Below are 22,578 nucleotides of genomic sequence, written 5' to 3' on the forward strand. Positions count from 1 at the left end.
CATACTGTACTTTAAATGTAAAGTGCTCATAGGCCATTGCTCTCTGCGTCTCTCCGAGGGGGCCAGGTTCTGGCTCTGGTTTCCAGTAGGCAACAAGAACTCTGCGATTGATGACTCCAACTAATATAGCACTATATCAGTATGGTAACTTCAGGGTATCAGGTACAAAAAAGATAGTTGAATGCAACAACTGGGTATAGTTGTGGTGATAACGTGGTATATTTGATGTTGATAATTTGATATTGCTGATGGTGATAAATGGGTATAATTGATGGTAATAACTGGGTAGAGTTAAGGGGTGGAAGTGAACTTATTCATGTTGATGATAATGCCAATACAGAAACCAACATTCAGAACATTAAATTGTATATTTGTGCTAAATTTATTAATTTTCTATCCTAATGTTGTTAGATGGAGGAGTTAGACATGTTTGTGTTCTTCAGGAGAGAGGCAGCGACAACACTGTGATATACCCTGTTCCAACTCGTATCAACATGCATCAGCTGGACACATCCTAGTACCATCTTTTGTAGTGTCGAGGAAGGACACTCAGAATTTACTCCAAAACAAAATGTAAATGGACACATCTGAAGTAATTACCTAAGTATAGTTACAGGATGAGAGCTATGCTCGTGATACGATTTACATTTGAAAAAGTCACAACAAAGTTTAGGGAGGTCACGATCTCTGCTGACAATGTGTGTTCCGGTAATGGTACTCAAACAATTACATGTGTTTATCAACCGAGGACTACTGCAAAAGTAAGGGATTATGAGTAAAATGAAAAACAAATATTGTGTTAATTTCCCCGAGCACCAAGAAAAACCTTCCGCTTCAACATTACAGTAAATTTGGGGTCAATCGTGTAGACAAAATTAGAAACTTTCCATTAAGTGAACACGTATAAAAAATACACAAATACTGTTTAGTGTACTGGACTCTACATGGGAACTAATGCATAAATTGGCCTAAAGGCTTAAGTTCCAGACACTTGAGGCCCTGAAGCTTGAGGTCCAGAGGCTTGAGGCCCAGGAGCTTGAAGCTTGGTGGCATTGACCTGGAGGTGTTTGCCTGTCAGTAACATGTTTATCTGTAACTCAAATACTGCCGAGTGGACTTGTAACTTGGTGCGCCGGACTCTCATTGACATTGATTTACTTTTCATTGAGCTATGTGAATAATAACTTGTAATATACATATAACAAAGTAATGTAATTGTTAAACACTTCAGTGCCTAAGCCCTCTTTCTTAAGGATTAACAAAGTTAATATACAGATACAAGGGGTGACATGATTAAACTGTCTTATTTAACAACAGTTGTAAGGGGGACCACGAGGGACTCTCTTATGCTACCGACAAATGCAGAGCAACACACTGTCATTTCTCCGGAGCAATCCACAGTGAGCCTTAGTTTACAGTGCCTTGACATTTTCACTGGTTACTCAAGTAGCTTGATACAGAAGTCTGAGACTATGATAAACGTCTGGGATGTTAAGATCCCTAATATTCTGGATGATTTTGATGCAACCCATCCTCTTAAAAATAACGTCACTTTTCGCTCGTATGCATGCTATGGCCAAATTTGGACGTAATTTGAAATGAAATCGACTCACAAAAGTGACGTACTGTTCCGTTTTCTGTTTGAGTCGTCCGGCTTACTCGGCCAGCTTAGAAAAAGATTCGTTCCATTAACGTTTTTCATACCATTTTGAAACTTTGAGAATTTCCTGCCCACCTAACCTATCAGAGGACCTTTAACTTACTGTTGTTGAAAAAAAAATCCCAAATTTATATATTTTTTTTTTCATTTTCAAGTTACGTCCATATTCGGCCATACAGGCAAACGGCCAAAAGCGACGTTCTTTTTAAGAGGACAGGTTGTTTGATGACCTGTGTTTGCTAATATATTTTCCATTTCACTTATCCGAAGGACAACTAATGACTGTTTTTCCATGCCCTGGGACAATTATAATTTCCTCAGCATAAATAAAGGGATTGGTGTTATTAACCACTTAACTGCGCCAACCGAGTATTTTCGGTCAGTGGAAAACTGAGCAAACCGAGAAAACTATTTTTTATTTTTTCGTACCCATTCTAAATGTGTGGGAGGTTAATTGTGTACGAAATGGACTCTTAGGAGAGGCAGTGAGAGGCAACCATCTTGGAAAAAATTCCCAGAATGCCCTAGGGCTGCTGGCTGGGTTTTTTTTTTTTTTTTTTTGAGATATATACAAGAGTTGTTACATTCTTGTACAGCCACTAGTACGCGTAGCGTTTCGGGCAAGTCCTTATTCCTACGGTCCCTGGAATACGATCCCCTGCCGCGAAGAATCGTTTTTTCATCCAAGTACACATTTTACTGTTGCGTTAAACAGAGGCTACAGTTAAGGAATTGCGCCCAGTAAATCCTCCCTGTGTGTCCGATATGCTCTGTTGCCCCAACTGTGGTGGTGATCATTCCATCCCATTCAAGCAATGTCCTTCCTATGTAGCGGTGCTCACTAAGGCTCTCCCCGCCATCACCCTGCCTTCCAGTCATGCTTTGCTTCATCCTGATTCGGTTCCTCATCACCCCACTGCTTCCCACTCTGCGCTGCCTTTGCTTGTGCCTGACCTGTCTGTCACTGACGTTCCTCTCACCCCTGAGGCTTCTTCTCTCCCATACGCCATACAACTGATTCCTGATCATGTTGACATTATTGTCACTCGCGTTACGGATGCCCTCGAGAAGGCACCTGTCTGCTTCTTCACTAAATTCTTTCCACAATCCGACCTCCACGTTCCTGAGGCTGACCTGATGCATCCCTCCTCCACTTCTATGGTTGACATCCAACCTACCACACCTGCCTCAGCTATCTCTAATGTGTTTGAAATGATGCTATACAATGCCCTTCAGAACTCATTGGCACGCCTTCCCCGTGTCTCTTCCCAGGCTGCCTTGCCGCAAATCTCTACCCCGGTACTAAGAAGCAGCAATCCTCTGCCGTCCCGACTTCCAAGCGCCCCGTCACCTTGCCTGATGGGCTCCATAAACCACACTCTCCCATGACTTGTTCTCGTGCCTCTCCTAGGTCTTCGTCCCGTTGTTCTGCTGGCACTTCTAAGAAGATCGATGTATTTGTGTCCCAGCCGTAAGGCTCCGGATTCTGTCTACGTACCTTGCCCTATCCTAACCTCATCTGTCCCATCCTGACTTCCTCTGACCTTATACACATTCACCCTATGTACCTTCCTCTGGTCGCACCTCCCTTATTTTCTCATGTCTGCTTCACAACTCCCTCCTACATATCCTTTGCCTCTCACCCTCCGTCTCTTGCCTACATCCCTCGCTTTCTTTAATGCGGCGACGCTTTACGTTCGTCTTCTGTTCTTCTCATTACAGTATTCCCATCCTGTATCCCTTTCCTCTTGTCTGTTTCTTTTGCCTTTATCCTCGCTCACATGGACGGCGTCATTCTCTTCCCGCCTCTGTTGCATCATGACCATTGATGTGCCGCTGAACATTGTAGCATAAGCATATTTCTACATTACCACTCATGCAGTCATTGGAAGGGTACACCTTCATGCATACTGCACGTATTGCGAAGAAATTGCGCATTTTAACCGTGCGCCTCACAGCTGGGTGGACAGCGCTTCGGATTCGTAGTCTTGAAGTTCCGGGTTCGATCCCCGGTGGAGGCGGAGACAAATGGGCAAAATATTTCTTTCGCCCTGATGCCCCTGTTACCTAGCAGTAAATAGGTACCTGGGAATTAGACAGCTGCTACGGGCTGCTTCCTTGGGGGTGTGTAACAAAAAGGAGGCCTGGTCGAGGACCGGGCTGCGGGGACGCTAAAGCCCCAAAATCATCTTAAGATAACCTCAAGATAAGAAGAAGAAGAATTCAGATCCTCATTATTCCATAAATAATATAATTATTTTATGATTCTTTTAGAAATTCGGGATTTGTTTTTCAAGATATTGCTGGCCAGCAATTGCAGTGAGTTTCTTTTATCAGTTCATTGACAGGCATCATTCTACTATCCACCTGATGTGACTTGAATGCCATTTCAAGCTAGCTGATGTGACTGGAATGCATTAACTAGCTTGCTGATTTGACTGGAAAAGCATGCTGGACCAGACTACATAATGCTCTTTGATTATCTCCAGTGGATACTGAACAATTAAGCCATCGTAAGGAGGCTCTACTAATTGGTGAGGCTGTATCTCCCATCTACCACTTGTTTGAAACTAGCAAGGAAACTGTTGAAGGAAGACATGCACTTGGAGTTGGTGAAAAAGTAAATTTTTGGTAATTGGATGTTGGAAAGTGAATAGAAAACAACAGTGAAAAAAAGGTGGTTTGTGTTGATGAAGCAACAATTTAAGGATTTTGTTTATTATTAAGTGACAAGGGAATTGCTGAGAAATATAACAAATATAACATAGAACATATATAACACATGACAAATAGGTGAATCAGTAAGGAAAAGTTCTTGGCAGGGACTTCATTGTAAATAATGACAGAGTTCCTTTAACCACTGAACTGTGCAATGCGCCTGCAGGCACTCAACAGGAGGTGCTCAACGCGCTTCCGGGATCTTATATTTCTAACACTATCGCACTCTTCGAACACCCCTCGCGTCTGATTTTTTTCTCTTGAGTACGAGCGTTGGACTGTGCTCGTGTCCGATACAAAAATATTAATATAAAATAAATTTTTTATCCGATCGACTTCGGGATAGTTTCAAAATGAGCACCTTTAGAGTACGCACAATTTGATACCAAAATGAAAGATGTTACATGAAACATGATGTCAGGATACTTGAAAGATTATAAATATGTTTTTGTTCAAAATTTTTAAATATTTGTTAAAATTCTATTTATTGTGCTATTATTATGAGACTAGTTTTAAAATGAACACCTTTAGATTGTGAACAATTTGATACCAAAATGAACGATGTAACACAAAAATTTATGACAGAACACTGGAAAGATATAAATAATTTTGTGATGATGAGCGTCCAAAATTAAAATATTTGTTAAAATTACAGTTATTGCTCTATTATTATGGGACTAGTTTTAAAATACGTGCCTTTATATTGCTAACAATTTGAAACCAAAACGAGCGACGTAACACGAAAATTTATGTTATCAAACTGAACATGTCCACATTAGGTTGCGGGCGTGATAATTGGTGCTCGTTCACAGGTAACTTTAGGCTTTGCTAAGGGGAGTCACGCCGGACTTTTGGACAATATATGCATATACACCTGCAGGGAATTTAATTGCGAACACAATGATATAAAAATAAACGATGTAGCACGAGCATTAAGGTGAAAAAAGTGAAACGAGTATACACATTTTACTGATTTTGTGCGCTCACGGGTAACTTTTGCTGAATTTAGGCTTTGCTGTGGGGAGTCACGCCGGGCTTTTGGACATTATATGCATATACACCTACTGTATATGGAATTTTATTGCGAACACAGTGATACCAAAATGAACGACATAGCACGAGAATTAAGGTGAGAAAACTGAAACGAGTATACACATTTCGGTGTCGCCGCGCGCTCGCCTGCATGCTAGGGGCACGACTTCTAAGTTGGTGGCGCGCCTGCCATAGGCCGGAAAGTGTTAACATACTGTATGATTCAAAACTTCCGCGGCTACATGGGGTTCACATCAGCTTCCTCAGGGCTCTTGTAAACAGACTCCATATAAAAAAAAATCATGGGCAACATTTCCGGGTGTGAGAGCCTCAGTACTGAGTGAGCAACCAAGGCTGGCGCATGCAGCATGAGCTCACAACACTGCTGTTCAACTTGTGACCACAGCATCGCCTAATAATGTCAAAATATATATGTAACCGGTATTATTTAGCCATGATAGTATTACAGAAGAGCCTGAGTGTGATAATGACTGGTTACAATGTTCAAATATCAGTGAATCAATGTTGTTCACAATGTTCACAGCACTAATCATAGCACCACAGCGCTAGCCATAGCACCACAGCATTACAGTGGTACCTCGGAATACGAGTGTCCCTGTATACAAGTTTTTCGGAATACGAGCAGGATTTGCTTGGAAAATTTACATCGGAATACGAGCGTTGCCTCGGAAGACGAGGGTATTGATACGCGTACAGGCCGGCTAGCGCGTGGTGGCACGGTGATCGCGCCTCAGTTTACTAGTGCCTCATGCCTAGTGTCTTGAAGTCCTGCCTGAAGTCTTCACAAGGATTTACAGTTTATTGTCGGATTTTTGGCCATTTGAGCATAAAAGTTGTTATTATATATCTCACCATGGGTCCCAAGAAAGCCAGTGGTAAGGTTCAACATAAGAAAACAGTTGTGAGTAGAGGCAGTAGAGGATGTTCATTCTTCATTAAGAAAATGTGTGAAGTATGGGAAGAACTGCAAAGTTTTGTTGAAAAAACTCGCCCAGATAAAGCTGTAGCAGGCCGTTGCATCGACCTTTTAAATGACAATGTGATGTCTTACTACAGACAAGTGTTAAAATGTAGGGAAAAACAAGTGTCTTCAGACAGAGTCTTAGTAACACAAGCAAGTCCTAGTGGTATGCAGGCAAAATGTGCCAGAGTGTGCACACCAGTGAAGTCCTCACTGCCTGATGTTATAATGGAAGGGGACTCCCCTTCCAAATAGTAACACCTCTCCTCCTCCCTCCTCCTCACATCTTCCATACACCAACAGCAGTCATCAGCAAGGGTAAGTAATAACTTGAACATACTTTTGTAGTGTAGATTTAGATGAATTAGGTATAAAATTTAGTTTAAAGTGAGGTTTTTGGGTAGTCAGGAATGAATTAATTCATTTCCCATTATTTCTTATGGGGAAATTAGTTTTGGTTTACGAGTTTTCGGATTACGAGCTGTCTCCTGGAATGGATTAAACTCTTAAACCGAGGTACCCCCTGTATTTCATCCATCTAGAAATTTTCAAACAACTTCTTTGTTACTTTACAAAATAAACTTATGGTTAAGTATTCATTTACAGGATTTAGTGACCAGGATTGTGATAATAGCAGGATTGTGGTGATAATTAGCGTTGTGCGTAGTATTGGGGTAGGAGAAATTTTGGTAAGGGAGGGAGGGAATCCAGGTAGAGTCACTGTGTGTGGCAGCAACTCTTGTTTTGCTTACCATACTAGTTTTGTGGTTCGCTATGGTAAACACATATGTACATGGGTATATACCCATGTACATATGTGTGTAGTATTGTGGGAGGAAGAATTTTGGTGAGGGAGGGAGGGAATCCAGGTAGTGTCACTGTGTGAGGCAGCCACTCTTGTTTTGCTCACCATACTAGCTTTGTGGTTCGCTACGGTGAACACACATGTACATGGATATATACAATGTGTGTATATGGTGTAATAACAGCAAAAGAAGTATGTTGGGAGGAGTCATTTTGGTGAGAGAGGTGGCGTCGTATTCGTAGCGTCGTCTGCTGGCTGCTGTGTGATTTCCCATGCAGTGTACAATGGTCACTATACTGTTTGGACACAATATCGGCTTACTTGCATCGTTATGGTGAATAAAACATGTAGATACGTATACATAATGTGTGTAAATAGTGTAATAAAACCAATAACAGTATGGTGGGAGGAGGAATGTTGGCAAGTAAGGTGTAAGGAGTAAGATGGGTGGTGGAGGAGTGAGGGAGGGCTGGCTGGGTGTGGCAGCTCACACTCGTGGTGTTCTGAGTGTGTTGATTGTGAATGTATATAGGGTGTAATAGTGTATAGTGTGTAAATATGTTGTAAATATACATAAATGAACATGAAACATTGGATATATGAGTAATATATGTGGACACATTTGTGACACATATAACACAGTGTCTTGGGACAGTACAGATGAATCTACTGCCATAATATTGTGTATGTGTTCATTATACATAGGATTGGCACAAAAAAAAACAATAAAAATGTATTTGGAAGTGTGTGCAAAAAATGAACAATAATATATTCGCGGTGGGGTGCCCCAGGAGCATACACCACAGGCGACCAGGGAATGATGATGTCAGGCGCAAACTTATGAACCCCATTGCGGCCAAAGTAAGTACAATTTTGAGTTTTGTTCACATATCCATACTCAGGGAAGGGGTTTTAACACTTTCAAAACAAAAAAAGAATTTTTCCCACGAATTTATTTCCTGCGCACCAGAGGGGGGTGCCGCCGTATTTGGAAGGTGAGCAGCACAGTGGTTAAATGAAAAGTCCTTTTTTCAGGTTAACATAATTACCGTATTTGCCAACATATAAGATGCGCTTGTTTTATTTTTAAATATATAAAAAAATGCACTGCGGCTGTATTACGGATGTGAGACTGAGCTCTGAACGAGCATACTGGGTAAGTTCACTAGGCACAAAAATCGTTGCTAATAATAAATTTTGAATACAAGCCAAATTATTACAGTAAATTGTGTTAATAATAATAAAATGTTGAAAACAAGTAAAGTTATTACAGTCTGTTATCACAAACTTATGAAAAATTGCTTATGATACGTTGGCAGTTATGAAGGAAGCTCACATCATCTCACCACTTTACCCAACATACATAACCCACAGTTGATATATTTAAAATTAAAAAAAAAATAAAATGTTTATTCAGGTAAAAGTACATACATAGAAGATGAGTTACAAACATAATTTTGGATTTATAGATAGAGCTAGTACATATAATACATAAGCCACTAATATGCACAGTGTTTCGGGCAAGGTGAAAGGAAAAAACACTTAGACTAAAGCTTAATACTAATTGAGATTAAAGTATAAATTGTGTTGAAAAAGGAAAAAATGGGGGAACATGGCAGAAATTAGCAATTATACAACTTGGTCAACAAACAGTGTTGTTCGAAAATAGCAAGACATAAGTTGACATTTAGGGGGTAAGGTAGGTTACATGGAGTTTATTAGGTAGTATTTAGTTTTTCTCTTAAACTGGTTGAGAGAGGTACAGCCTTTGACATGATTGGCAAGGTCATTCCACATTCTGGGACCTTTGATTTGTAGAGCATTTCTAGTTTGGTTAGGGTGCACTCTTGGAATATCACATAGGTATTTGTTTCTGGTGTGCTGCCCATGGGTTCTGTCACAACCTTCTAGGAAGCATTTAAGGTCAGGATTGACATAACAGTTCAGAGTTTTAAATATATAAAGTACACATGAGAGGACGTGCAGTGACTTAATATCTAACATATTCAAAGATTGAAGTAAGGGTATCGAGTGCTGTCTGGGGCCAAAGTCAGATATTGTTCTAATAGCAGATATGTCATCAAATTGATAGATATGTCATTCATTATTTAACATTTTTACATTTATTCATTATCTAAATGAAAAATGCTGCTAGAAATTTGAAAGGAATGTTAAACTTTCAAACGCCTGTCAGCCACTAGCAGTGCGTGAATGACAACAGAACCAGAGCGCTGTGATGGTGCACCACCATCACAGAAAATTACTAGAAAAGGAATGCTAGAAAATTACAAAGTGATGAGGTAGGGAAAGTATGGTCATTAAGACAAAATCGTTCAAAAGAAGACAGAAAGAAGCTGAACCTGAATCTCGCCGAGGCAAAATGTTTAAATGAGAGCAGGAATGAAGAAGAAATAAATTCTTTTTTCTACAAAGTGATGGGGGTAGACAGACCAGTAAATTGGTACATAAAGGCAAACCAACAAAATCATTAAAGAGGGGGGGAGTGAAGAATAAGGAGAGGGGGAACAAGTTCCTGAAAATTGCATATACCATCATAGATGGAGTGAAATCAAAGAAACTGGAGTTAAGTAATGCAATACAGATGCAGACACCAGACATTGTTGCACTCACAGAGACAAAACTTGAGGATGGTATTTTAAATGAGGTCATATTCCCAAGGGGCTACTCGATCTGGAGACGGGACAGAAAAATTAGGAAAGGAGGTTGCGTTGCTGTGCTGGCAAAAGAACACCTAAAGGTAAACGAAATAATGACTGCCAATCCACGAGAAGTTGACATAATAGCACTAGAGATATGCAATCAGGATGATAAACTAACGATCATAAATGCATATTGTCCACCGCCAAGCTACACATGGAAAAAGGAGGTGCTAGATAATAAACGAGAGGGGTCTTATAACAAAAATGAGAGAAATTATAGTGAGAGCTGATAAAGATAGATCACGACTGTTGGTAGTCGGCGTACGACTTCAACTTAAAATCCATAGACTGGGTGGCATATGAAGCTAGAACAGAGGATTTTTGAACTTGTAGATTTGTAATCCTCATCCTGGAAACATTCATGTTTCAACATGTTAAACAAGCTATGAGGATGAGGGAAGGGGATGTTCCCTCCATGCTGGATTTGATATTTACCAGGAAAGAGGAAGAGATATTTGACATTCAGTACCTCCCTCCCTTGGGTAAAAGTGACCATGTCTTTTTGGGAATAAAGTATGCAATGCGTTATGATCTGGAAGAAAATGAGGTTGAAGCAGTTGAAAAGCCCGATTTTAGAAGAGCTCATTATGGGGAACTCAGATATTTCTTTAAGGAATTTGACTGGAAAGACTTGCTGTTAGGACATAAAGTAAATGAGTTGTATGTCAAGTTTTGTGAAATATATGATAAAGGCACAAAAAAAATTATTGTGATGCAGAACTAGGAAACAGGATTGGTTCGACAGAAATTGCAAGAGGGCCAGAGACCAAAAGATACAAAAATGAAATCAATACAGGAAGAGGCCACACCCCCAAACATACCAGCGATACAAAGATGCGAGAAACAACTACACGGCAGTGAGGAGGGGGCAGAAAGAAATTTTGAAAAAGGGATTACGGACAAATGTAAAACAGAACCAGGTCTATTCTATAAATTCATAAACAACAAATTGCAGGTAAAGGATAATATTCAGAGGTTGAAAATGGGAAATAGATTCACGGAAAATGAAAAAGAAATATGTGAAACATTAAATGAAAAGTTCCAAAGTGTGTTTGTACAAAATGAAATCTTCAGAGAACCAGACACAATAAGAATTCCAGAGAACAACATAGAGCACGAAGAGGTGTCTAAAGACGAAGTGGAAAAAATGCTCAAGGCGCTAAGTAAGAACAAAGCAGTTGGTCCAGATGGAGTTTCACCATGGGTTCTGAGAGAATGTGCTCCTGAGCTCAGGATTCCACTTCAACTGATTTTTCAGGCATCCCTGTGTAAAGGAGTTGTAGCTGATGTGTGGAAAAAGGCTAACATAGTTCCAATCTACAAAAGTGGCAGCAGGGAAGACTCCCTCAATTATGACCTCAGTTATGGGGGAAGACCCACACTGCTCAAAACGCTTTGCGTAATAGTGGCTTTAGGCATTGTATGTACTAGCTCTATCTATAAATTCATCAAAATCTGTATCACCCCTTGTATGTATGTACTTTATCTAAATAAACACTTGATTTGATTTGATTTGATTTGATATAGACCTGTATCATTGACAAGTGTAATAGTCAAAATATTGGAAAAAATAATGAAAACTAAATGGGTAGAACACATGGAGAAAAACGATATAATATCAGACAGACAGTATGGTTTTCGATCTGGAAGATCCTGTGTAACGAATTTACTCAGTTTCTATGATCGAGCCACAGAGATTTTACAAGAAAGAGATGGTTGGGCTGACTGCATCTATCTTGACCTTAAAAAGGCTTTTGACAGAGTTCCACATAAGAGGTTGTTCTGGAAACTGGAACATATTGGAGGGGTGACAGGTAAGCTTCTAACATGGATGAAAAATTTCCTGATAGAAAAATGAGGGCCATAATCAGAGGCAATGTATTGGATTGGAGGAAAGTCACAAGTGGAGTACCGCAGAGTTCAGTTCTTGCGCTGGTAATATTCATTGTCTACATAAACGATCTTCCAGATGGAATACGGAATTATATGAACATGTTTGCTGATGATGCTAAGATAATAGGGAAAATAAGAAACTGGATGATTGTCATGCCCTTCAAGAAGACCTGGACAAAATAAGTACATGGAGCACCACTTGGCAAATGGAATTTAATGTGGAATTGGAGAACATAGACCCCACACAACCTATAAATTATGTGAGAAATCTTTAAAGAATTCTGACAAAGAAAGGGATCTAGGGGTGGTTCTAGATAGAAAATTGTCACCTGAGAACCACATTAAGAACATTGTGCGAGGAGCCTATGCTACACTTTCTAACTTCAGAATTGCTTTTAAATACATGGATGGCGAAATACTAAAGAAATTGTTCATGACTTGTTAGGCCAAAGCTGGAATATGTGATGGTTGTATGGTGCCCATATCTTAAGAAGCACATCAACAAACTGGAAAAGGTGCAAAGACATGCTACTAAGTGGCTCCCAGAACTGAAGGACAAGAGCTACAAGGAGAAGTTAGAGGCATTAATTATGCAAAAACTAGAAGACAGATGGAAAAGAAGTGATATGATCACTACATACAAAATAGTAACAGGAATCGATAAAATAGACAGGGAAGAATTCCTGAGACCCGGAACTTCAAGAACTATGACCTTCAAGGTCATAGATTTAAACTAACGAAACAAAGCTGCTGGAGAAATATAAGAAAATTCACTTTTGTAAACAGAGTGGTAGACGGTTCGAAGAAGTTAGGTGAGAAGGTGGTGGAGGCCAAAACCGTCAGTAATTTCATAGCTTTATATGACAAAGAATGCTGGGAAGAGGGGACACCACGAGCGTAGCTCTCATCCTGTAACTACACTTAGGTAATTACCACTGGGTGCGCTGCCCTGGTGGCCTGATGCGGCAACACAAAACATCACATCCAGAAATACAAGTTTCACATCCTGTATAGCAATTCTCTTGCCTAAAATATAAACAACTAGGCAGCTATTCTTAGAGGAGGTAAGAGTTGGGGTATAAAATCCACTTTAAAATATCTTTCAATAAATGTATGATGAAACATACAAAAATAGTTTTTCTGTTGGGGGCCCCTACAGCTCCCTGGAGCTATTGGGCTAATGTGCGATATATTAGACCGGGGCATTAGTCTATGGAGTTCAGCCTACCGGAGACCACAAACCAGAACTTGGCCCCTCCTTCAGGGAGGTTTCAGGGAGCAATGGCCCTGGAAAACCCAACTGTGGTTGGGTTTTTTTCTTATCTGCCATGGACTGGGGTTAGACACCCAGAAAGGTAGGCATAACAAAACAGGCCCCACATGGTAAGAAATGGACAGTTGACGCCGACTCCTTTTGTTGGCTCTGCCGGATGTACGGACTCCTGAACGTGGACTTCTTTGTGTGGGCATGGTCTCGGCATCTCCCGATCTATGTGACACCTTTCCCCGACTGCGAGGCTGTCGCGATGGACACCTTTTGGCAGGACTGGTCAAGGTGGGGGTTACATGTACCTGTTTCACCTGGTCCAGCTGTTGCTTTGGGTTCTGGCTCGGTTGGGGTCCTACCAAGGAAGAGTAGTCCTCATGGCCTCTTGGTGGCTAGCCCAGCCTTGGTTCCAGGCACTGCTTGCTCGTTGTGTGAACCCGGGACGTTTTCTGCAGCTCCGCCTCTTCCAGTAGGTCAGCCCAGTCTGGTACATGACTGGTTCGGTCTTCTCTCCACTCTTTGCATCTGGTCTTTTTGATGCGTGTTTATCACCATTTGTATGGTGATCCGGTGGCTTCGTTGATGGTGTTCCACCTGCGAGCTTCATCTCGCCGACAGTATGAATTTTCCTGGCGTTCTCTTCACCATTATCTCTCTCTTTGTAGGTTGTCTTCTATTTCTGATAGCGTTGTCTTGTCCTTTCTGTCTTGGCTTTTTCAGGGCCGTCATTTGATAGCTAATACTGTCGCCTTGTATCGTGCAGTGCTGGCGTAGCCACTCCAGCTTGCGTTCTGGGTGGATGTCACTTCTGCCCTGTTCCGTAAGCTTTCTCGTGCTATGTTTCACCTCCAGCCTGCTTATGCGTCTCCTGAGCCATCCTGGTCCTTGGACAAGGTGCTCTCCTATCTTTCCTCTCCTCGGTTTGTGGTGGCCCCTTTGGTTCAAGATTGTTTTTCTAAGGCTCTGTTTCTGTTGGCATTGGCCTCTGGGGGTCGGGTCGGTGAGCTTCATGTTCTCCTCCGGTGCAGGGGTTTCTGCTCTTTCGGTCTTGGTGGTCAGTTTGTTCAGTTGCAGCCTTCTTCTTTTCTGGCGAAGAACGAGACAGGGGTTTTCCAGAGGGATCCTTGGGTTATTGATGCTTGGTTGGTCAGGCCAGGGGTGCATCATGTGTTGTGTCCGGATGCAGCTCTACACCATTATCTGCGTGCTTCAGCTTCGGTGGTTGGGGATGCGCTCTGGGTTGATCTGGTTTCACTCAGTCCCTGTCTCCCAGGTTGTCTGCAGGGTTATTAAGTCTAACCAGCCTGTGATCTATCCTCATGCCTATGATGTTATGTAGTTTGCTGCATTGGCTGCCGTAATTGGCAACATGTCCTGGGCTGATATTTGGGTGCGGGGATTTTGAAGGTCGAACAGGGTCTTGGTCATCTGTTATTTGGTTAACGTTCCTGCTCCTGGGATCAATAAATAATGCTGTATATTTCTTAAAAAAAAAAAAAATTTGAATGTAATGAAATGCCAATTTCTGGGTGAGCCCCGGTGGCTCCCTGAAGCTACAGTGCTGATATAGTACCAAATTACTAGGTACTGTACCATCAGTCACGGAGTTATTTTAGGCCTACTGAAGACAATGAGCCAGAAACTGGCCTCCTCTAATGAGGTGCAGAGGCAAGTGGCACTATGATGCCACTTCTGCCTCCCTTCTTCCAAATAAGGAGGGAGGCAGACTGGGCCAACTGGGTGCTCCATCCTCAGTTCCATGATGGGAAATGCCACCACCAACTCCCTGGAAAAGGTAGGGTGTCATGGAGCCACCGGAGCTCACCCAGAAATTGGTGTTTCATTACATTCAATGCTGGTTTTCTGGTGGAGCCCTTTGTGGCTCCCTGAAGCTACCTACTCACAGAGAAAGAAAATAAGGGGACTTAACAAGGAGGAGGGAGCTCTACAGGTATCACAATGAAGAAGAAAACACAGGATGCGACATATGATCCAAGGCCATGCAAGGCTGACAAGGAGAAACTTTGGTAAGATATAGCCAAGAAAGCCAAGAAAGGAAAGGACAACCAAAACTGACACCAAAGAGGAATGATAAAGGGAAAGGAAATGGTGAAAAGCATGCTAAGAGACTATACTGTCACCGAGAGGAGGACTGAAGGCAGAACACCAACAAACTACCCACGTGAACACCATAAAGATGGTGATAACACATATCAAAAACTACAGATGCGAAGATTAGAGAAAAAGGCAAAACCAGCAAGATATGTCACTAGATCGCTCTTTGAAAGAGGCGGAGCCATGAGAAAATGGCAGGGTTCAGACACCAAACACACAGCACCTGAAACCAATGCTGGGCTGGCCACCAAAGAGCCAGAAGGACCATCCTCCCTTTGTAGGAATCCAATTTTGCCAGGACTTGGAGCTAGACTGGAGGGAAGAGGTACAGAAACCCCCCACTTCGACCAGTCCAGCCAAAAGGCATCCACCGTGATCCTCGCAATTGGAAAATGGCACTGTGTAAAGAGGAAGGCATCATGACCAAACTAATGTGAAAAGGTCCATGTCTGGGAATCCGAACGTCTGACAAAGCCAAAGGAAGTAGTTGGCTTCAACAGTCCACTGTGTGGAGATGGGACAGAACAGAGAAAGACTGTTAGCCGGGATGTTGACACACCCTGGATGCGAATGGCATGGAGAGCCAAACCCAGAGAAACCAGAAGACTAAAATCATTTTGAGGCAATGGAGCGACTCGAACCCACATTCTGGTGAATCCCAGACACCTCTCTAACTGACTCGGCCATGATGGTACAAAAGATGACCAACCTGGCACATTACTAAATTCATTGGGAGGTTCTGGAGGCTCAAAATCAGAGCCTAAGTCAACTCACCCACACTCTGGCCTATGGGAATGATGATGACACTCTTACACCACACTCAGATCTCAAAGAAATCAAAGTAAAATCAAAGGGGCCTGACAGCTGATTGGACAGCGCTTGGGGTTCGTAGTTCTAAGGGTCCGGGTTCGATTCCCGGTGGAGGCGGAAACAAATGTGCAGAGTTTCTTTCACCCTGATGCCGCTGTTCACGTAGCAGTAAATAGGTACCTGGAAGTTAGACAGCTGCTACGGGCTGATTCCTGGGAATATGTGTGTGTGAAAATTAGGATTAAGGACCTGCCCGAAAAGCAATGCATGCTAGTGGCTGTACAAGAATGTAAAAACTCTTGTATATATAAATAAAAAATAAAATAAAATAAACATCACAAAGGCATGGTATAAAAATGATGTATTTGTACCATCATGGCCGAGTCAGTTAGAGAGGTGTCTGAGATTCACTAGAATGCGGGGTTCGAATCAATCTTTTGCCCCAAAATGATTTTCATTGATATATCATGATTTCTTTGTGATTTCTTTGAGATCTGAGTGTGGTGTAAGAGTATGAACACCATTACCATAGACCAGAGTGTGGTCGGGTTGACAGTAGAACAATGGTTGGGCTCCGGTTTGGGTCCTCCAGAACCTCCCAGTGAATTTAGTAGAGTTCCGGGTTGGTTGCCTTTTGTACCACTATGGCTGAGTCGGTTAGGGAGGCATCTGGGATTCACCAGCACACGTGTTTGAATCACTCCATTTGCCTCAAAATGGTTTTCATTGATATATTTCACCATTATGATTTCTTTGAGATATGCCAAGATACCTCTTGGCATCTAAGATGTTTGACCTCTTGGTATCTGAAATGTTTGACCTGTTGTTAGTTGTATGTCAGAATTAATTTGTTCTTTCCTAAGCCTGTTTTTCAGAAAATGCTTCTATGTATCAGAATTTCAGCATTATACTAGGTATGAGTGACTTTTATCTCAGACTTGACAAGCTCTTGTTTCCACAGATAATATTGTTTTATTATTAAGTTCTAAATATTATCTCCCAATAATATTTTACTTTCTGTGATATCCTTAAATATGTGATATTTCATTTGTATATTAATTTTTACATTATGTATAGTTATTTATTGTATGTTACTACACCTTCCTTGTGTGTGTGTGTGTGTGTGTGTGTGTGTGGCATTGTGGATCATATATGGCATCTGTATATGTATGGGCTGATATATGACAACTCTACATGTATGGGGTTGATGTATTGCAACTATATGTATGGGCTGATATATGGCATCTGTATGTATGGGCTGATAAATGGCATCTGTATGTATGGGCTGATATATGGCATCTGTATGTATGGGCTGATATATGGCAACTGTACATGAATGGGTTGATGTATTACAACTATATATGTATGGACTGATATAGGCAACTGTATATGTATGGGCTGATATATGGCATCTATATGTATGGGCTGATATATGGCAGCTGTACATGCATGGGTTGATATATTGCAACTGTATATGTATCGGCTGATATATGGGACCTGTACATGTATGGGCAGATATATGGCAACTGTATATGTATGACCTGATGTGGTAACACTGTCAGGGGTGTGGATACCTACTGGATTGATACTGTACTTGTGTAACTATGCTGGATTGATGTCAGAATTGTGCACACATTTGTACAGTTTACATTGCAAAACCCACTAAGTTGATGGCATTTTGTAGAGTGATATCAGATTTGTATAACTGTATTGATGTCAGAGTTGTTTTCCCTCAGCAGACTGATTTCAACATTGTGTACATGTTTTGGAGTGATGTCAGTGTTGAGTACACACTGCAGATTGGTGTGATCATTGTGTACTTCACCTGGAATAATTTCAGAGTCATGAACACGTAAGAGACCGATGACAGAATTGAATACTGTACAAGGATATGTTCTCAAGCTTGGCTGAGTAAAGGTGTGTTTATGTATTTGGACTTATGTCAGGCTGTTCTCACATAGTTGTAGTATACCTGTTTGACAGATGTCTTTTGTACACAAAGTGGGCCAATTGCATGGGTGACTACATCATCTAGTCTGGTGTTCAGTGTTTACAGACAGGGGTTGTGTACATTTATGAACTGATGCCAAAGTTGAATAAACAAAACAAATTTATGTCAAGAGTCATGCCCATCTATTGAATAATGCCAGATCAAAACTTTATACATTTTCTGGACTGATGTTAGTGCTGTATGTCGCTACTGGACTGGTGCCAGCAAACAGGATGCCTTTTGAACTGATGACAGATGAGTACACCAATTAGACTGATGTCAGGATGGTATACACCTACTGAACTAATGTTAAAGCACAGTATACTTTCTGAACTGATGCCTGCACTGGATACATCAACTAAACTAGTCAGTATGGTATACACCACCTGGGCTGATATCAGTACAGTACTGTGTACTTCAACTGGATTGATGTCAGAACAATATCCATCCACTGGACTCATATCCAGATGATATACATCTACTGAACTGCTGTCAGAATGCTATACACCTCGTGGACTGATGTCAGGATGGTATACACACTGTACATCTACTGCACTGATGTCAGGACAGTATACATCTACCATACTGATGACAGGCATAGTACACATGCTTGCAAATCACCAGCAAGAAAGCGTACAATGCCAGCGAAGGGGGCAGGGAGATAACTGTGTGGTCCAGAGTGTTTACATTGTACATATTGAATATGAATATGAATATTGAATATTTATCTATGGTGTGATGTCAAAGATTATCACTTTATAAATAAAGAAATCTATGTTTATCTTCTTGTCTCATTATCTCTCAACTACTAATGTTGTACCATATATTGGAGAGGTCTAAAATGCATAATGATCTTGAAGATTTGAATTATATATTACCCTGTCTTAGATGTCTCCCACAACCAATGATTTTAGTTAATAGATAATGTTAACATACAACAGTAACACAGGTGAATTAAACAGTTAACCGTTAAACTGCGCATGGCGTATATATATATATATATATATATATATATATATATATATATATATATATATATATATATATATATATATATATATATATATATATATATATATATACGCCATGAGTAACATGTCGTATATATATGCCATAGGGTGCCAGGCATGATTCAAATGGCCCATGGCTACACGGGGTTCACATTAGCTTCCTCAGGGCTCTTGTAAACAGATGCGGGTCCGTCTAATTACCACAAGCTACCACAAGCTACACAAGCTTCAGGAAGCTTCCTGGTAATACGTTAGTAATGAATAAATATGATATGTTAAGTTAGGCTGACCTAACCTAACCTAACCTATCCTAACCTAACCTATCCTAACCTAACCTATCCTAACCTATCCTAACCTATCCTAACCTAACCTAATCGAAGCTTGGATCGTCAACTTGATTTGGCGTCACCAGCTTTTTATTTTTGTCTAATTTCTTTATAAAGATACTTTTTCAGATTAAAATTATGTTTTTTCATATTGTACATTCAGCACCAACATTATAATGAGTAAATATATCATATTTATTCATTACTAACGTATTGCCAGGAAGCTTTCTGAAGCTTGTGTAGCTTGTGGTAATTAGACGGACCGACAGATGCCATGTTTAAAAAAAATCGTGGGCAATATTCTCCTGTGTGAGAGCCACAGTACTGTTGGAGGAACCATGGCTGGTGCACAGCATGAGCAAACAGCATTGCTGTTTAGCTTGTGACCACAGCATCGCCGAAAAATGTCAAAATAAATATATAACTGCTATTATTTAGCGATGATAGTATTACAGATGACCCCTGACTATGATAAAAAGTGATAATAAGCGCTGTGGGAGGAGTGATGCTGAGGGGCGAGATAGCATCGTTTACTGTGTGGCCACCTGTTATTGTCTGCATTCACCATACCAGCTCAGTGGTTCTCTATGATAAACACAAATGTAGATAATTATATATAATGTGTGTATTAGTGTAATAACAGCAAAAAAGATTATGTTGGGAGGATCTAGTTCAAGTTCAAGTATGTTTATTGAGATAAGCAATAAATACATCTCAAAGGGATAGAGTAGCTTAGGCTATTTCTACCCCCCTCTACTTCAAGTCCCTCAAGGGGCGCACAAATTCAGTGAGTACAAATAGACATATAACAGTACAAGAATCCCATTTAACAGTGCATACAGCAAGTACAGCATATAAGTGTTACATTCTTGGGGCAAAATTCTTGTAGCTCCTAAGTATACTGTCTATTATACCATTATCACACATCCAAACAATTTGATGTGGTACACTATTTATTTCCTTATTTCTATATTTTTCAATAAGGTGACACTCTAATACATAATGTTCTAAGGTGTGGGCGTGCGGCATACTACATAATTTACACTCCTTATCCTTTTCACTGACATCAACACCGTATTGCTAGATATATTTGTATCCTAATCTTAATCTCATGTAAATTTAATCCTTCCAAGTAGACTTTCCTTTACCATAAGTGAAGGACGAATTTGTATTTATTATTGAATAATTCTTAAGTGTGTTACTACTGTCCACCATTGCCATTCTCTTTACCATTTCTTCACCCTCCTGGATCATCTTGATTCTTGTTTTTATTTGTTTCAAGGTTAACTGACATACAACATCGACAAGAGTTTTTTCAGTGGCTCTCTTCGCTATGTCATCAACTACCTCATTCAACAGTATTCCCACATGTGAAGGGATCCACATGAATCTTACTTTATACCCAGTTTTTTCTAGTCTCTTAACATACTCTCTACACTCTGTCACAATATTCTGATATACTGGGCGTCTGCTATTTAAAGACTCTAACGCTCCTCTGCTGTCAATAAAGAAGCAAGCATTTTTACCACATTTGACTACTTTCTGTAATCCTGCTAATACTCCTTGGAGTTCAGCCTGCGTTGAAGAGACATTGTCAGTTAAGCGGCGTCCAATAACAGTATCTACAGTGCCGATGTCAGTGTACTCCCTGATCAAGACTCCACATCCTGCCTTCCCATCCCTAGCTACTGACCCATCACAATATACATGTAGAGTGTTTTCTGTAGGCAGTTTTCTAATTATACAATCATATGTTGCCCTCAGCTCTCCTATTTCATACATACTTTTTTTCTTATGCAAGGGAGTAATTACTACATCTACATTACAATCCTCTCATGGTGGTGTAAATTTTCTCTTGGGCACAGCAATACACTCTGTAATAACATCATACTTTATAACATAACATAATTTATTCATATATACTCTCTTCTTCATCATACACTGTTCACTACTTCCCACCTTTTGAACCAAGAGGATTAATTCATTAGCTCCCACACCTCTCATTAATCTAATGGCAGAGGCTACATTTATCTCTGCAATTCTATCCCCAATACTCTGCAGATTCAACTCCATCCTCATTATCTCAATCATAGCATTTCTTGGGCATCCTAAGATAATTCTCATGGCTTCATTTTGTACCTTCTCCAACTTGCCCATCCTACTTTTACCAAAACAAGAAATGACGACAGGTGCAGCATAATCAATAAGAGATCTTACAGTACTCAAGTATATCATTCGTAGCACAGGGACTCCCACTCACCACACACTTGGTCCGGGAGACATCTCCCGTCACGCAGGGTGCAGTTGCACCTCCACAGATCTCCAGTATCAGCTCTTGATACTGGTAATGGCTCAAAAGGGCCACCACTTACGGGCTATTCATGCCCGTGCCACCTTTTCGATGGTTTAATCGTCATCTTGGACACATTCATGGGAGACATCTCCCGTCACGCTGAGTGCACTTGCACCTCCACAGATCTCCAGTATCAGCTCTTGATACTGGTGATGGCTCGAAAGGGCCACCACTTACGAGCTATTCATGCCCGTGCCATCTTTTGGGTGGCTTCATCTTCATCTTCTTCATCTGTTTAAAACACGGGAGACATCTCCCATCACGCTGGGTGCAGTCGCACCTCCACAGATCTCCAGTATCATCTATTGATACTGGTGATGGCTCAAAAGGGCCACCACTTACCAATTCATGCCCGTGCCACCTATTGGGTGGCTTCATCTTCATCTTAACACATTCACAAGGGAGACATCTCCCATCATGCAGGGCGCATTCGCACTTCCACAGATCTCCAGTATCAGCTCTTGATACTGGTAATGGCTTAAAATGGCCACCACTTACGGGCTATTCATGCCCGTGCCACCTTTTGGGTGGCTTAATCTTCATCATCATCATCGACTCCCACTCCCTTTCCATAGCATGCCAAGGCCTTCATATTTACAGTGGGGCTCGGTCAGTCAATACGATTCCTTTGACATCACTCAACTTATGTATTCTGTTCTCGTATTGACAATTTCAATGATATCAAGAACATTTTGAATATCTTCTGACATAGATGGTGCTGTAGTTGATTGTTGTTCATGACTTGCCCAATGGGTCGCGACTGGTCTCATTAGCATCTCTCAGATTTGTGGGAAGAAATCAGAATGTGTGTTCTCAGAGCTAACTAGGGTAACTAAAATACTTATTTCCTAAATAAATACTTTAATTGCAAATATTTGAAAATATATGGTATGTTTC

The 22,578-nt window shown here is 40.9% G+C and overlaps 1 protein-coding gene and 1 long non-coding RNA gene across 2 annotated transcripts in view; one reads left to right on the forward strand and one right to left on the reverse strand.

Annotated features, from left to right (window-relative positions):
- LOC138353995 (uncharacterized) overlaps positions 1-16,663 on the reverse strand; it is a 27,975-nt gene extending 11,312 nt beyond the window's left edge. Inside the window, exon 1 of the long non-coding RNA XR_011223375.1 lies at positions 16,530-16,663. This is a non-coding gene — a long non-coding RNA (uncharacterized lncRNA). The remainder of the gene's footprint in view (positions 1-16,529) is intronic.
- LOC123766700 (osmotic avoidance abnormal protein 3) overlaps positions 1-18,773 on the forward strand; it is a gene marked incomplete in the record, with an annotated part of 181,017 nt that extends 162,244 nt beyond the window's left edge. Inside the window, 1 exon segment of the mRNA XM_069307699.1 lies at positions 412-18,773.
- Between the last annotated feature and the right edge of the window lie 3,805 nt (positions 18,774-22,578).

This window comes from Procambarus clarkii, chromosome 60 (assembly GCF_040958095.1).
Source record: "Procambarus clarkii isolate CNS0578487 chromosome 60, FALCON_Pclarkii_2.0, whole genome shotgun sequence".
Classification (NCBI taxonomy): Eukaryota; Metazoa; Arthropoda; class Malacostraca; order Decapoda; family Cambaridae; genus Procambarus; species Procambarus clarkii.